Genomic DNA, 16,833 nt, shown 5'->3' with positions numbered 1-16,833 from the left:
TGGTGTAGTGAAGCCCTTCCAGGACCTTTAAGTAACCCTGACAACCGGTCACGTGTGATATCACGTGACCCGAAACCAACCAATGGCGCTGCGTATAGTGGCGCATGCGCATCCGGCAGGCCACGCCCCCCCGCCGCGCGCCCGGCAGTCAAGCCCTGTGAGTGCGCGCACCACCGTCAGTCAGCTGGGCGTCCGATCGTGTCGGGGGTCGAGGGTCTATGTGAGCCAATTTGTAAGTTTATTGACTTTTATCTCAAACCTCTAGTTGAGTCCTTGCCCTCATTTACCAAGGACACAACGGACGTCCTTACCAGGTTTGACGACATCTGTGTGGAGAACAATACCCTCTTTGTCACTGCTGACATGGAGACATTATATACCTGTATTGAACATGAAGATGGTTTGGAGGCTGTCCGCCTCTTCCTGGGTGCCTCCGACCTGGGCGACCCTCTCTGCGGATTTATTCTCAGGCTGCTGCGCTTCGTGCTCACCCACAATTTTTTCACCTTTAAAGATACATTTTATCTACAGAAGCGCGGCACGGCCATGGGTGCGACCTGTGCCCCCTCGTATGCCAATCTCTTCCTTGGCTTATGGGAGAGACACATTTTTGGCGGCGAGGGGGCGTGGGCCGCTGACCATGTGCTGTGCTGGCATAGATATATTGATGACATCTTATTCTTGTTGAGGGGTACGGCGCAGCAGCTTGGGAATTTCATGGACAGACTTAATACAAATAATTTAAACATTCGCTTGACTTATAAGGATAACTCAACTAATATTGATTTCTTGAATGTCAGTCTTGAAGTCGACCATAGGTCGACCGTTCAGACTGATGTCTTTAGAAAGACTACAGCAGTCAATGCTCTTATTCATGCTTCTTCTGCCCATGACCCCGCTACTTTGAGGGCCGTCCCGGTCGGACAGTTTCTCCGGGTGAGGCGGATTTGCTCCTCCAACCATCTATTTGAGGCACAGGCAAAGGACCTTCAATCTAGGTTTTTACAACGTGGCTACATCCGAAGTTTAATCAAAAGAGGATATGTTAGGGCTAAAACAACTCCAAGATGTAGATTGCTATACCAACCAAAAAGAGAGGACACGGGAAACAATAAGATCCGCTTTATCTCCTCATATAATAGTGAATGGAGAAACATGCGAGCAGTTCTAGCCAAACACTGGCCCATTCTTAGTGCAGAACCTTCACTGGCTAACAGTCTGGGTGAACAACCTTCCATGACATCCAGGAGGGCCCGTAATTTAAGTGACCTTATTGTCAAAAGTCACTATGTTCTCCCTAATAGTACATTCCTGTCATCATTTAAGCCAACATTGGGATGTTATCCTTGTGGCCATTGCCTTGCTTGCACAAATGTTCTTCGTTGTAAAACCTTTGACTCTGCTGGAGGTGACCGGAATTTTAAAATTTTACACCGGATCTCGTGTGGCAGTAGTAATGTCATTTATTATGCCACATGCGGATGTCCCCTTATTTATGTGGGACTCACCTCCAGAGAGCTCAGAGTTAGGATTCGGGAACATGTCAGGGACATAATTGCAGCTAGTAAGGTGACCGAGACTTCGGATCTTAAAACGATCCCTCGCTATTTTAAGAACCATCACAATTGTGATCCCTGATCCCTTATGATTAGAGGCATAGATCTGGTACACTTGGGGACCAGAGGGGGCAATGTCAAAAAACTACTTGCACAACGCGAAGCACATTGGATCGTTACACTTGGTACTATGGCCCCCTCTGGCCTCAATGAGTCACTTAGCTTCGCCTCATTTTTGTAGTGGTTCCTCTATGTGCGTTTTGCATCTAAATAAATCTTGTAATTATTGCTTTTTTGCGTTTTTCTTTGCTCTTGATCTCAGTCCTGTCCTTCCCCTCCCCCTTTTCTTCTCGTATTTTCTTCATTTTTAAATTTTTTCAAAAAAAATTTTTTACTCTTCCACTGTTGTTCGGGTTCCCCCCCCCTCCACTTCCCCTTTAGTGTTCCTTTTATGTCCCCTTTTAGGGGATTTTTATTTCACTTCTTCATCTTTTGTTTCTACTATCGCATGATTGGTGCCTGGTTCTGTCATGGTCGCCCTGTTTTACATATTTCTTGTTTATTGTTACTAATCTATTTGCATTATATTTAGGATCCATTATGTGTTTACCTGTGGCTCGTGTTAACAACTCATCAGTCATCATATAATCTTTTCTACCTATGGACTATCGGTTTTGAGGCTATTATGAATTCTTTCTCTCAAGGGGACCGTATCTGAATTGAGCTTAAAGAATTCTTCTTGTGATGTTGATACATTCACTGCATATTATGCCCTCCCCTTTATATATGTGCCAATTTATCCCTTTAAAGGTGTTTGAAACCGGTCCTCCTTCCCAACATAGAAATTTTACACATCTTTACCTATCATTGGTGGCGCTGTGGAGCGTATGCGCCTCCTGGCGTCGTGATACCCTGCCGATCCCCGGTGTCTTCATGCCCATGCATGCACTCCATCAGCCGGCTCAGCTGACTGACGGTGGTGCGCGCACTCACAGGGCTTGACTGCTGGGTGCGCGATGGGGGGCGTGGCCTGCCGGACGCGCATGCGCCACTATACGCAGCGCCATTGGTTGGTTTCCGGTCACGTAATATCACACGTGACCGGTTGTCAGGGTTACTTAAAGGTCCTGGAAGGGCTTCACTACACCATGCCTTGAGTAAGCAACGCATTGTCCACGCGAAACGCGCGTTGGGTAGGTGTCCTTGCACCCTTTCATCCCCTCTGGGGGGGTTCTCAGCCCTTGGGTAAGTGCTGTATTATTTATGGTTCTTTACATTGCGCTTCTCAGCACATTGCACTTTCATGTTCTTTCACCTGTGACCCTCCATCTCTTTGGCTTTAACTTAGTGTGGATGTACCATAGCAGCATTGTCTGCTTTTCCCCTTTTGTTCTATAAGCCCCTATGTGGCCAGGTGTTAAAGGTGCATACTGGTTGGTCGTGCCCTATTATTGTTTTACTTTGCATCATTTACCCAGGGCTGATTACTCTCTTTTGGGGTGTCTGCTCTTTTCCTAACACATCGTTTGTTATTCCTTTTATGGACTCTTTATGACTTTTTATGGTGTATCATAATATTTAATAAAATACTTTTCTACTTTCATTAAAAAGCTCCCTTTGTCTCTTGTTTCTATATGTATTTTGGAGTTGTGTTGCTATCATGGCACGTGCATACTTTTATCACCCTTAGGTATTGACGCGTCTCCAGCAATCATGTTTTTTGGTTTATTGATCCTAAAAACCAAAAAGAGGTAGCTATGGAAATCAACTGTTCAACTGTACTCAGAGTCAAGTTTCACGTATATTAAAGAAAGAAAATGAAGGCTATAGGATAGCTGACAAAGTTAGAAGTGGACGACTACGGAAAACTTCCTCCAGAGTTGATCTCATTATTAAGAAAAAGTCAATATCTGGTGTCCATAAAAGTGCTGTACAAATTTCACATGAAATTAATAAAAATTATGGGGTCAAAGTGAATCGCCAAACTGTGGTCGACGGCTAAGAGCAGACAGGTTGAATACCCGAGTTCCAGTCAAGAAGCCTTTCATCTCTGTAAAGAACCGGAAGGTCCAACTTGAGTTTGCCAAAGAACACAACCAATGGAAAGAGATAGATTGGTCTAAGGTGTTGTGGTCGGATGAATCCAAGTTCAATCTGTTTGGTAGTAATGGCAATCACTATATATACCACCCAATTTGAATACGTAGTGATGTAAGGTACCAAACATCTATGGTGAAACATGGTGGTGGCAATGTGATGGTTTGGTGCTGCTTTTCTGCATCTGCCATTGGCCCTCTGCATAGAATTGATGGAAATATGAATGCTACCATTTATACGGATATACTGCAAAATGTAAAGCAGTCACGTGGTAAAATCAAAGTAGGCAGGGGATGGAAATTCCAGTAAAACAATGATCCTAAGAACACATCCAATTTAGTAAAAAATTGGTTAGCAAAGAAAGATGTTCACCTGTTGCAATGGCCAAGCAAATCACCTGACTTAAACCCTATGAATCACCTTTCGAATGAGTTAGGGTGATGAGTTGTGGCCCGTACCCATAGCAATAAAGATGAAATGTTTGCAGATTTGCAAATGGCAAATGGCTTTAATGCCCCGTCAGTGTAGTGCAGTAATTAAAGCAAGAGGTTATGCTACAAAATACAAGGTATGGCATTTTAAATAATGAATTACTCTCTATGTTGTGATTAAAAAATGTTTTGCAAAACTTTTGGCAGTCAGTTTTCTTTAATTAAATGACCATACCTATATTCAAAAGAATTTTTTGTTAAAATTAAGGTCTTGAATGATGACAACTTCATGCACTTTCAATTCATCACCAGGGAAATTGCATCAAAACAGCCAGACAGAAGTAATCACACTTTTTAAAAAAATGCAACATTTTTGGTCGCCATTGTAAATGTGGTATCCCTGTTATCGTAATTGTGAAAAATAGTGAAGATATAATCCCATGTCAATCATTGTGCCCTGTTTGGGGGGGATTATAGAGGTCTACAATGTACAGCTGTAACCAGACACTTTTTCAGCTAAATAAGAAGGGAGGGGGCTGACGGACAGTAAGTGACAAAACCCCCACCTTCTGCTGTGGAGCTGCCACAGGAAGACCCCAGCCATGCGGCATGTCATTTGTGTCAGACAAGTATAATTAAATACCGAGTTATGGGAATACGATACATCCCAGCAATACAACAAATAGATTTTTGGAATCACACAAACATGAGGAATGTCACCCTGGCTTCCAGCACAGCCTAGCACGTAGGGATGGGGAGATGCACGGCACAGCCTTTCAAAAACCCCTAGAGCCAGTGTGTTTGGTCTCCCCGCGTAGCAGCGGCCTGGCTGGATCTGATGACACCAGAACCGGCTCACTAGGAACATCTATTAAGGAAGTATAGACCATTTTAGTTTTTTGAGCTTGTAGCTGAGTGAGACCAGGGGTAGAGATTTAGGTCCAGCCAGGGGCAGGAGGTGGCGTGACCAAGAGGATTTAAGTGCTCCAGCAGCCCTAACTGTATTTTTACCTGGGAGGTAGTGACGACACATCGTGTGGTAGAAGTCCTGCAAAAAAGGGGACCACCCGACTCCCATGTGGCACCCCCTCCCCCACAAGCCAGGCCTTCCATATGACTTGTAACTGGCTTTCAATAACTGCTTTCATCTTTTGTACCACTACTATTGTGGTTGCATCTCTGACCATTATGTGTGTATAAACCTTATGTTTATAGTGTATTTCCTAGTGTGCCCTTAAGGCAATTAAATATATAATTTGACCTTGGGCTGCTCTTTTATCTCAATCCATGAATCCTCATGTCTATAATAAATTAAAGGACACAACTAGGACATCATCTTAGTTAAGGAAGGGCCTTCTACTCTTCTATATGCAAATTTAAACCAAAAAATAATGAGTACATAATGGCCCAAATAAGAACACCAAGAATGTCCATGCTAGTGCTAAAAATGAAATTCCGTTTATTAATCGGTTGCATTGTGGACAGCTTATACAAATCTTGGAGGAAATAACGGGATAAACAAAGGACTGAGCAGAGAGGCAAGGTAGGGGAAAAGAATTACACGAAGGCAACAGAGGGAAGATAAAGTGCATCTGGTACAGCTAAGGGTCCTTGTGCAAAGTAACAAAATTGGGTCCCAGTATTATGACAGGGGATATAACAAGGGTAGAAGAATCTTCAAGTCTGTTGTTCCGTCCAACGAACAAGCTACTGGGGCTTGTCCCTGGCCCTATAAAATCCCCTGGTCCTAGCAAGAATTATATTTAATAGGAACTGTAGGCAGTTCTACCAGGCCAACAAGGTTCTGCTTCACTGGGGTTAGTGAAGGGGACTCTCAGCCTGTCAGGGGTGTGAGCAAGTGTGGTGCCACATCAATGACTGAGTGGGCCACCCCTTCTCACTCCTGGTGCCTTCCTGTACCCCTGTGGACAGGGGGGTGTCTGTGTAGAACTGTATCAATTTAACCTTACATGTCCCTGAGGGGGTGCAGATCGTCACGTTGGTGCAAAGGGCAGATCCGTATCACGTGTTCCGTCTGATGTAATTGTGACATCAGGCGGGTGGCGAGGTGTGGATCATTCACAATTGGTGGCAGCGGTGGGATTCTGCGGGGACTCTCCAGTGCCTTTCTTCACAGTGGTGGCAGTGGTGGGATTCTGCGGGATCTCTCTGGTGCCATTCTTCACAGTTCTGTTTTATCAATTTTACTACATGCAGAATGGCATTAAAAAAAAAAACAATTCCTGAATTGCTGGATTTTGTTAATACTGCCTTGCAAAAATAGAAAACATGAAAAAATTGTTTTGTGACCGAAAATGGTACCATTAAAAATATCAACTCATCCCATAAAAAACAAGCCCTGATATGACTCTGTTGGCAGATATATTGGAAAATTATAACTCTCAAAAATGATGATTCAAAATCTTGTGTTTGCAATAAAAAGCGTCTTTTATAGTGATGAGTGAGCACTAAAATGCTCGGGCACTCGAAGCTCATGCCGAACACATCGTGAAACTCGGGTGCTCGACTCAAGCAACGAGCCCAATGTAAGTCTATGGAAAACTCGAGCATTTTTCTGGCAGTCCCCCCCGGCGGTCTGCAGAAGGTCAAAAATTGCCCAAATTGATGGGAACAGTGCACAATTAAACATGTCAGGCAGGCAGGCAGAATATATAGGCAGACAGGCAGGCAGGGTATATAGGAGGGTGCATGAAAAGCATAGCAGGGCACTCGGAACACACGGGTGCCCTCCGACTTTAATGCATCCGTCTCTTTAAAAATTCAACAGCCGCATACAGTTATAACATTGGTACCCGACAATTTAGAACAGAAAGAATAGAGCATCACACATAGATTAGATAGATAGAAACATGTCAGTCACATATATAATGAGTAAAGTGACAGTGTTGGTTACTGTACTTGACATTTAGTGTTAAAATAAATAATTTCTTAAAAAAAAAAATTGGCGTGAGGTTCCCCGTAATTTTAGTCTCTAGCAGAGGTTAAGCAGATGGCTGGGGCAGATGTTTGAAGCCTTGGAAGGGGGTAATACCAACGGAGCTACCCAGGCTACTAATATCAGCCCCCAGCTGAATACTTAGTCTTTACTAGCTATTAAAATGGGGGGGGCAAAAAAAATGACGTGTTTCCCCCTATTTTAATAGCTAGCATAGGCTAGGCCGACAGCTGGGAGCTGATATTAATAACCCAGGAAGGGTGCCATGTACATTGGCCCCCTCCCAGGCTAGAAACACCAGCCCTCAGCCACCCTAGAAATGGCGCATCCATAGAATGCGCCAATTCTGCAACTTAGCCTCGCTCTTCCCACTGCCCTGTAGTGGTGGCAGTGGGGTAATAGGGCAGGGATTGATGTCAGCTTATAATGCCAGCTGACATCAAGCCCCGGTTAGTAATTGGGAGGCGTCTATAAGACGCCCCCATTACTAACCCCATAGTGAAAGTAAAACAAAACACCAACACCCAGAATAAAATCTTTTATTTGAAATAAACACACAATACTTTATTATTCTAAATTAAACTCGACTTACCATTGCACACATTCCAGCTGAAGACAATGTCTCCTGCAATAAAAGTAAAATAATTAACCAACCTCCAGCTCGGATACATTGAGATGGCAGGCTCCAGATGAAATCGGCTCACCTCATGCATGTCACTGACAGCATGGGAGAATTCTCCTGCGCATGCAGTGCCGGCAAATGACGTCACCGCGTGAGCAGGAGAATTCTGGGCATTATAAGCTGACATCAACCCCAGCCCTATTACCCCACTGCCACCACTACAGGGCAGTGGGAAGAGCAAGGCTAAGTGCCAGAATTGGCACATCCTATGTAAGTGCCATTTCTGAGGTGGCTGAGGGCTGGTGTTTCTAGCCTGGGAGGGGGCCAATATTCATAGTACCCTTCCTGGGCTATTAATATCAGCCCCCAGCTGTCTGCCTAGCCTTTGCTAGCTATTAAAATAGGGGGACCCCACATCATTTTTTTGGGGGTCCCCCATTTTAATAGCTAGTAAAGGCTAGGTATTCAGCTGGGGGCTGATATTAGTAGCCTGGGAAGCTCCGTAGGTATTACCCCCTTCCCAGACTTCAAACAACTGCCCCAGCCGTCTGCTTAACCTCCGCTAGAGACTAAAATTGCGGGGGACCCCACGCCAATGTTTTTTTAATAAATCCTTTATTTTAACACTAATTGACAAGTACAGTAACCAACACTATCACTGTACTTAATATATATGTGACTGACATGTTTCTATCTATCTAATCTATGTGTGATGCTCTATTCTTTCTGTTCTAAATTATTGGGTACCGATGTTATAACTGTATGCGGCTGCTGAATTGCCGGCTTTTCATGTGTCACTAGCACAGTTCCCATCAATTTGGGAAATCGCTGTAATGCCACAACCAACATGGCTGCGGCATTACAGTGAGTGGCAGGCAATCCCTGCATGTTGATTGGCATTCTAAATAGCGCCAAACATGCACGGCGGGGACCCGAGCATCTGCCCGAGCATCGTTCAAGTACTCGTCGAGCTCCGAGCATCTCAAGTACTGAGATGCTCTGGCAAGTACTGAGCAGTGTCGAGCATGCTCACTCATCACTAGTATTTTAGTGTGTGATTGATGGATAGAGTCATCTAATCACTTAAACTGAATGAGGAATGGCATAAAAATGAATAAAACCAACTCTTAACCTGCTTATGATTTGTTTGCCTCCCAAAGATCGTGTAACAATAATGCCAGCACCCCTGCAAGGCACCCTTTCCTCCTCCATACAGGGACACCAACATACTCAACGACACGTCCACATGGCATGTTCCCCAGCATCTCCTGCTTCCTGTTTCTCTGTGCATGATGCACTTCCTGGCGGCGCACCTAATACATTATAATATAATAAGCATAATAATGTTTTCAACAAGTATTTTGAGAGTTATATACCATGGAAATGTAGTCCAGACTACGGAATAGTCTATTCATGAGCAATATAATAAGGATAGAGTTTTCAACAAGTTTTTTGAGTGTTATGCACAAAAGAAATGTACCCCAGAACATGGGATAGTTTATGGGTGAGCAATATAATAAAAATAATGTTTTCAACAAGTTGTTTTAGGGTTATACACCAAGGAAATGTACTCCAGACCACGAAATAGTTTATTCATAAGATATATAATAAGTATAAAATTTTCAACAAGTTTTTTGAGTGTTATATACCGACGAAATGTACCCCAGAACACAAAATAGTCTATGGGTGAGTAATGTAACACCGATTTACATTTTTGACCAAGTTTTTTGAGGGTTATATACCAAAGAAATGTACCTAAGAACATGTTAAACTGTATGGCTGAGAAATGTCACCCAGAAAAAATTGGAAACAATTTTTTTGAGTGTTTTATATCCAAAAAAAAATTACCCCTGAACATGGAATAGTGTTTGGTTAAGAAATGTAAAGAAGCAAAATTTTAAAATGCTTTTGGGTAGTATTAGATATCACCATATTGTGACAGAAAGCACGTAATACTGTGTGGATGAGTAATCTAATTCAGAAATATTTTTCAAACCTTTTTGTAAGTTTTACATACCACCGTAATTCAAACAAAAATGTGTTAAGCGGGATGGATAAGTGATTGAATCCATAAAAAAAATTGGAACATTAATATTTTGAAAGTGTACTTTTTATACTTACATACTCCTAAAGGATTTGCAGAAAGTACAAAGCCAATTAAAAATAACAAGGTGGGTCATCCCTAGACCCCTTAAAGGCAAAAATAGTCGGGCCTCATTGAAATATTTTAAAGTGTAGTTGCTGTACTCCTACACTCATAAAGGCTTTGCCCAAAGTACAAAGCCAATCAAAAATTGTAAGAAGGGTAATATAGTAATATAGTAATCCTCTTCAGGTGCTTGCTTCTTCTTCTCCTTCCTCTTGAGGCTAGGGGGACTGCCTTCACCTAGTTCCTGGAGCCCGAATCCCAGTGATGTTGACCCTCCATTTTCAGGAACGTGATCCTTGTTTCAGCTGTCAGCTCTTGCAGCCTTCGAGGCAAATGTTCTGTCTCTACTTCATGATGGTTGAATGAGATGTGGTGATGGGTCCCAAACTCTTCCATGGACCCCCTTCTCCGCTGATGATCGTAAATAACTACCTTCCACTGGGATGCCAACTGTCGGTACCTTATGGCCAGTGGACCTGACAACATTTGTCCAGACCTGATCCTGCCTCGCCTCCTTGTCTCTTCCAACCAGCCTAGGCCCCCCAGTCTGCTCACCAGTTCCTGGATCCTGGCTCTCATATCTTGTCATGCAAGGTGTGGGAAAAAATTAGTGCAACACAAAGGGAAAGGGAGCCCAGACTCTAGGGAAAGAGGGAAGGGGAGACCTTCTAGTCTGGTCTAGTGTCACCCTGTCTCAACTACCGTCCCTATATTGGCTCTATACCAATTGCCACACTCGTGCCTAGCCCTGACTTTCCCTGGCATAAGGCTAAGGCTAGGGACTGGAGGAGATGAGCACTAGTCAATCGCCACTAAACTCTACAAACAATAAGGGTAGACAAACAGTGGGGGATTGCTTAGCTTTAGATGACTCCAGACAAATGCGCACAGGGCCTCAAACTCCAGAGAGGACGAAGTACTGCTCTTGCTGAAGCCTCACAAGTAGTAATGAATATCGCCGGCACCTCCCTCTCAGACACATCAGGTATTTATACACTCAGGCCAGGGAGCTAATTAGCCAGAGGGAGATAGCCGCTGGCTCCAAGAGACATCCAGCCTTTAAGAAGATGTCTGTAATGCCAAATGCAGAGATCTCCTGCAACCAACTGCAGGGCGACTGCCTGTGACCTCTGACACACCCGTGACAGTACTCCCCCTCTACGTGTGGCCTCCGGACACTCAGGACCAGGTTTCTCAGGAAAAAAGGTGTGAAATGAGTGAACCAATCTGGTAGCATTCACCTCTGATGCTGAAACCCACATCCTTTCCTCTGGACCATAGCCTTTCCAGTATACCAAGTATTGTAGAGAATGACGTTGGAGACAAGAATCTATAATCCTCGAAATCTGGAACTCCAGATTACTATCAACCATTACTGGGGGCGGTGGTAGAGGCAAGGGCTCAAGAGGTTCCACATATTTTTTAAGTAAGGACCTATGGAATACGTTGTAGACTTAATAATTTTCCCGGCTTGCCAATTTACCAATGGATTATGTTTAACAAGCCAAGGGATACCCATGACAATCGGTGTGGGAAAGATTGTCCAGGACATAGCAAGGGATTATTTCACAAAGAACTGACCCCACCCTCAGTTTCACATTATGTACAATCTGAGTAAATGCTTTCTGTGCAAGTGGCGCCGAGTCAATGGCAAAAATGGAAATAGATTTATCTCAGCATCCACCATGTTGACTCCAGGTCCACATTCAACAAACACAGACATTTTCTCGGTTTTGCTCTCTAGCACCACCTCTGCTGTCAGGACAAAGTGGGAACTGCAGTTTGGCCACAAATGCACCCCTTGTTTATCCAACTCCTGACTACGAATAGTTAATCGAGTCTCCCTTTGTTTTGGAATTAAGGGACAGGTCCCAACAAAATGTCCATTTTTCCCACAAAAAAAATATAAGCCTTTTTTCTTGCGAATCTCTGGGGAGATGTATGATGCAGAGACAACCCCCCAACTGCATGGGTTCCTCCACCTCCCCCAGTACTGGTTCACCCCCAGACCGCTCCCCTGGCAGAGGTACACAACCCAGACAAGAAGTCCCTGGAGAAGGTTGGTCTCACCCGACTATCCCGAAGGTGTTCATCAAGGCGTATGGCCAAAGACATGGCAGCCTCCAAGGACTGAGGGGTTTCATATACTGCCAAGGCATCTTTTAACCTTTTAGTAAGCCCCTCACAAAATTGAGTTCTAAGGGCTGAGTCATTCCATTTGGAATCCGTTGCCCATCTACGGAATTCCAAACTGTACGTCTTCACTGACCGATTCCTCTGCTGAAGGTGACGTAGCCTAGACTCAGCCAAGGCGACCGAGTCAGAGTCAACATAGATAAGGGTCAGAGCCCCGAAAAACCCTCGACAGACTGGAGACAAACCGAGTCCTGTGGTAAAGAAAATACTCAGGATTGAGGATTGCCATGCAGTAGAGAGATTACAATTCCAACCCGTTGATCCTCATTTCCGGAGGAATAGGGACAAAGTTTAAAATACAGTTTGCAGGCCTCCTTGAATACAAAAAACTTGTCCCTACCTCCAGAAAACCAGTCCGTGAGGGCAACCTTGTGTTCAGGTCAGGTTGAGCAGGCCTACCTGCAGAGACCCCCATATTGGTGACCTGTAGCCGCTGATGATGCTGCTGTACCTCACCGCGGAGGACATTCACCTCCAGAGATAGCCCGTGCAGCCGCTCTGCAAGCTCTGCAACTGAACCCATGCCAAGGGTATGATAATGCCCAGTCTCATGCTGCACACAACACATCTGCATCTCTGGCTGCTATGGGCATAAAAGGGGACAAACTTATGGTGTGGCACCCATGCTCCCCTGACCTCAACCCCATTGAGAACCTCTGGAGCATCATCAAAAGGAGTATCTATGATGGCGGGAGGCAGTTCACATCTAAGCAACAGCTCTGGGAGGATATTCTGTCCTCATGCAAAACAATTAAAGCAGAAACCATCCAAAACCTGACAAATTCAATGGACGAGAGAGTTCAGAAGCTCCTTTCGAACAAGGGGTCCTATGTGCAAATGTAACATCACCTAGAATAAAGTTTTGAGTTGAAAACTGTTTGATTTCAGTTTGTAATAACATGCTAATGCTTATAATTTCATAAATGAACATTTTTTTGTTCTTAATTAAAATGAAAAGGTTGAAAACTCTGCTGTGCATAATAATTTGGAAGATGCATTTTGAGTGCAGTTTGAGTTTTTTATTTTTTTAAAAATATACTGTTATCATAGGCAGTTTGTACAAAAACCTTTCAATTGTACTCTAATAGTTATTTGACTGGAAAATTACAATGACTGCAATTCATACAGGTAATTTGGGAAAATCTGAGAAAATATTATTTGCATAATAATTTGGAACACAGTGTAGAAAACACATAGAAAAACCATCAAAGGTGTCCAAAAGGCTGACAAACTGCTCAGAAGACACAACTAACGCATTGAAAAGTGACAAGTACATATAGTCATGCGAAAAGAAAAGAGGTGGAGGAGTAAAAGGAGGAGGAGACACAGATATAGGCTTGTCATGCCCTGCTAAAATCAAGAAAGGCTGGATTAAAAATCTAAAATCAGCCTACCAACACCCAGACGTCATGACAAGAAAATTAAAAAATGAAATATCTTTAGATAGAAAGGCGGTTCCATTCAGAACACTTTCCTTACAAGACATAGTGGTATCCCCGTTGGAAGTCGTGCCAAAAACGGAGCCCAATACATTCGGACTAATCCACCATTTGTCATATCCAAGGGGCAGGTCAGTAAACAACAACATTGACATGGAACCAAGTACAGTAGTATATACTCTACTTCCTTTGACAAGGCAATCAGGTAGGTCAAGAAGTTGGGAAGGGGCACCCTAATGGCCAAAGCAGACATTGAGGGGGCGTTCCGGTTACCTACTATCTGTGCCTCCGAATACTGTCCGCCTATTGGGCTGCTTCTGGGAAGGAGCATACTGTATAGATCGCTGTTTGCCCATGGGGCGCTCCTTATCCTGCTCATTATTTGAGGCATTTAGTTGCTTCCTCGAATGGGTCGTCATGGACGTTTCTGAGGGGGCACATATTATCCATTACCTCGACGACTTCTTGTGCATGGGCCCAAAAGATTCGCCACAGTGTGAATACATGCGGTAGTCCACCTGTGAGAAGGAGAGAGCTGGAGGGAGAGCGGACACCACAGAGCCAAGGGGTTCGATGGAAAACGGAAGAAGGAAAGAGGGCGAGGGAGGTAAGGGAGTACGGTGGAAGGCCGACCTGAGCTACCCCACGTTCCTGCTGGGCAGGGAACAGCCCTGGGAAGAAAAGCCGCTTGCGCATCCCTTTGAGGTTACGGGCGCGAGCGGGCAGAGGGACTATGTTGGAGTGCGAAGCCGACATGGCCAGGCCGTTCCTGACCGTGCGACCTCCGTATCGCCGGGTTTGTGCCAGAGCCGCGGTGGACCCTGACAGCCAGCCCCCCTCTCTCAATACTGGTGCCTGTCCGCTGGTGGGTCGAGACCCCCCGCGGTAGAGGCAGGTCTAAGCTCTGTAATTTAAATTGGCTCTGTAATTTGAATGAGTACACTTTAAATCCTTTTACAAGGATCTATTGGAGGGCAAGTCTGGTGCCAGCAGCGGCGGTAATTCCAGCTCCAGTAGCGTCCACTAAAGCTGCTGCAGTTAAAAAGCTTTTATAAGGATCGAGCTTGGCGGTCATCCGCAAGGCGTGCTACCCCCAGTACCAGCCCCTTTGCCTTGGGGCGCCTCCCCGATGCTCTTGACTGAGTGTCCCGGGGGCCCGAAGCATTTCCTTTGAAAAAATTAAGTGTTCAAAGCACAGGTGGTGTAGCTTGCTTAACAGCTGAGCTACTTCGCTGACTAGCAGACACTGCTACTAGGCCCAAAGAATTGCCTGGGATAGATGCAGTTAAAAAATTGTAATTAGATCTACAAGCGGTGTAGCTTGCTTAACAGCTGGGCTACTCTGCTGACTAGCAGACACTGCTACTAGGCCCAAAGTATTGCTTGAGCTAGATGCAGTTAAAAATTTGTAATTAGATCTACAGGCGGTGTAGCTTGCAAATCAGCTGGGCTACTCCGCTGACTAGCAGACACTGCTACTGGGCCCAAAGTATTGCCTGGGCTAGATGCAGTTAAAAATTTGTAATTAGATCTACAAGCGGTGTAGCTTGCTTAACAGCTGGGCTTTTCCGCTGACTAGCAGACACTGCTAATAGGCCCAAAGTATTGCCTGGGCTAGATGCAGTTAAAAATTTGTAATTAGATCTACAGGTGGTGTAGCTTGCTTAACAGCTGGGCTACTCCGCTGACTAGCAGACACTGCTACTAGGCCCAAAGTATTGCCTGGGCTAGATGCACTTAAAAATTTGTAATTAGATCTACAGGCGGTGTAGCTTGCTTAACAGCTGGGATTCTCCGCTGACTAGCAGACACTGCTACTAGGCCCAAAGTATTTCCTGGGTTGGATGCAGTAAAAAATTGTTATTAGATACACAGGCGGTGTAGCTTGCTACACAGCTGGGCTACTACGCTGACTAGCAGACACTGAAGCTTTGGAGCAGACCTCTGATTCCCAGGCTATAGTATGAGTAAACAGCTCTGCAGACTCAACCATCTGTGTTACCCCAAGCCATATTGTATGCAGTTTCTTACGGTTAAAAGGGGGGGGGGCGACCCGACCCACCTGGAATTGACGATGCCAACGTCATGTAAAACACAGCAAGGGGACTCCAAAAAGAGTCTCCATTTTTTCTAAAAATTGTGGCACAGACACCACTTAAGTGGCATCAATTGCCCCAGAGTTGCTTAAAATGGTTGGTGAGGTGATTTTCCATAATCCTCAAGCTTTTAGTCTCCCCAGGATGACACAGGGGTAGAAAAGTCCTTGCGGATCCATGATTTGTTCATCTTTATGAACGTGAGTCTGTCTACATTCTCAGTGGACAGCCGCGTGCGCTTATCTGTCAGCACACCACCAGCAGCGCTGAACACACGTTCATAGAGAACGCTGGCTGTGGGGCATGACAAGATCTCCAAGGCACGAGTGGCGAGCTCAGGCCATTTTTCCATATTGGATGCCCAAAATGAGCAAGGGTCCAGTGACACAGTCATGGCTTCGATGTTCACTTGGAGATACTCGTGTACCATCCTCTCTAGGCGTTGACTATGTGTCAGACTTCTTGTCTCCTGTGGCCTTGCAAAGGATGGTCTAAAAAATTGGTGAAACGATTCCAAAAAATTGCTGTTACCAGCAGATACGGTGTTACTGTTACGGTTTCAGTGATGAAGACTCGACAGTCCCACGGTTGGCAAGTTAGAACTGTGAGATTCACTACGTGCACCAATGGTGTTTGTGGAAAAGCCTATGTAAGATACTGTAACAGCCTCTGCTGATACTCCTGCATGCGTGAATCCCTTTCAATGGCAGGAATTATTTCGGCAAATTTACTTTTGTACCGGGGAGAGTGTGGCAACCCAGTAGTCGGGATTACTTCGAATTCCTAACAATTCGAGGGTCATGTTGCAGGTAGTGCAGCAAGAAGGCACTCATGTGTCTTGCGCATCCATGAGGACCAAGTCCTTGTTGTGTTGGTGGCGAGGTAAGAATCATGCTTCCTTCCTCTGCCCTCTCCCCCCAACCACGCACAACAGAAATATGATCAAGGTCTCCCTCATCTGATGAGTCTTCCATGCCCGTCGCCAGTTCATCCTCCGATTCTTCCTCAGCTCCTGCACCTTCCTCAACAGTTTGGCTGCTACCATGCGCCCTCATTTATCCCTCTCCCCCATCCTCCCATGCCTGCCGCCTTGGTGCTGCCGACCGTCTGGACCTTGGAGATGTTATCCCTTCCGCATACGACTCCTTCTGTACTTCCTCCCGCTCCTCTTGTCCCACCACCTGACTTAGAATACTGTTTAAAGTGTACTCCAGCATGTAAATGACCGGAATAGTCATGCTGATAATGGCATCATCAGCACTAAATTAAAAAAACTGTGCAGAAGGGTGCA

Source organism: Phyllobates terribilis, unplaced genomic scaffold (assembly GCF_046119375.1).
Source record: "Phyllobates terribilis strain yellow unplaced genomic scaffold, ASM4611937v1 Scaffold_3__8_contigs__length_932513732, whole genome shotgun sequence".
Classification (NCBI taxonomy): domain Eukaryota; kingdom Metazoa; phylum Chordata; class Amphibia; order Anura; family Dendrobatidae; genus Phyllobates; species Phyllobates terribilis.
This window is presented reverse-complemented; position numbering follows the sequence as displayed.